This window comes from Jaculus jaculus, chromosome 10 (assembly GCF_020740685.1).
Source record: "Jaculus jaculus isolate mJacJac1 chromosome 10, mJacJac1.mat.Y.cur, whole genome shotgun sequence".
Lineage (NCBI taxonomy): Eukaryota > Metazoa > Chordata > Mammalia > Rodentia > Dipodidae > Jaculus > Jaculus jaculus.
Window position 1 is genome coordinate 41,355,865 of NC_059111.1, and position 1,401 is coordinate 41,357,265.

The window sequence follows — 1,401 nt, forward strand, 5'->3', positions numbered from 1 at the left end:
GGTCTGATTCCCCAAGTACCCATAAAGTACCCATAAAGCTAGATGCACAAAGTGGTGCAAGCATCTGGAATTAAAATGCAGTGGTTAGAGGCCCTGGCATGCCCATTCTCTCTCTTGCTGTGTCTGTTTCTGTTTAATGGTATGCCAACTACTCAAGCCGATCAAGGAGTTGCAGATGAGTGGGAACATGCAGCATTTATCTTTCTGTGATTGTGTGTGTTCATTGAGTATGACCTGTTCTAAGTCCATCCATTTTCCTATGAATTTAATTGTGTCTCTGTTTCTTACTGCTGAGAATTCCATTGTATAAGTATATCACAATTTTGTTATCCATTCATTCCATGATGGGCACCTGGTTGATTCCAGTTCTTAGCTATCATGAATTGAGCTGCTATAAACATGGTTGAACAAATATCTCTGTAGTAAAGCATGAAGCATTTAGGGTAAATACCCAGTAAGGAAATAACTGGGTCTGTTGGTAGTTCTATCTTCATCTTTTTCAGGAATTTCCATATTGATTTTTATAGTGGTTACACAAGTTTACATTATCACCAAAAGTGAATGAGGGCTATTCTTTTCCCATATCTTCACCAACATTTGTTGTGTCTTTGATTTTTTAATGAGTGCCATCCTTCCTGGAGTAAGGTGGAAAATCTCATAGTTGTTTTAATTTGCATTTCCCTGATTGTTAGGGATGCTGAACATTTTCTTAAGTGTGTGTTAAATATTTGTATTTCTTCCTCTGAGAACTCCCTATGGAGTCTGCAGTCTCAGGGTGGCCTTGAACTCACAGCCATCCTCCTACCTCTGCCTCCTGAGTGCTGAGATTAAAGGTGTGTGCTACCACACCTGGCTCCTGTTTTTTTTTTTTTTTTTGTTGTTCCAGTAGTAGAAGAGTTCTAGGTTTTATATAGAGGTCTTTAATTGATTTTGAATTGATTTTATTTTATTTTAGTTTTTGGTTTTTCGAGGTAGGGTCTCATGCTGGTCCAGGCTGGAATTGATTTTTGTGCATGATGTGTGGGTCTAGTTTTATTTTTCTACATGTCTGCTTATAGATAACTAAATAAAATATACTTATCTGCGTGTGTGTGTGTGTGTGTGTGTATGTATGTGTGCGTGTGCGTGCGTGCCCTTGTGGCCTTCTATGCACTTTGGGCTGCTCTCATCTGCACTCCCTTGTTCTTTAGCTCTTTTTTTTTTTTTTTTTTTTTTTTGGTTTTTCGAGGTAGGGTCTCACTCTGGTCCAGGCTGACCTGGAATTAACTCTGTAGTCTCAGGGTGGCCTTGAACTCCCTGCGATTCTCCTACCTCTGCCTCCTGAGTTTTGGGATTAAAGGCGTGCGCCAACACACCTGGCTCTTGTTTGTTTTTTTGAGGTAGAGTCTCACTATAGCACAG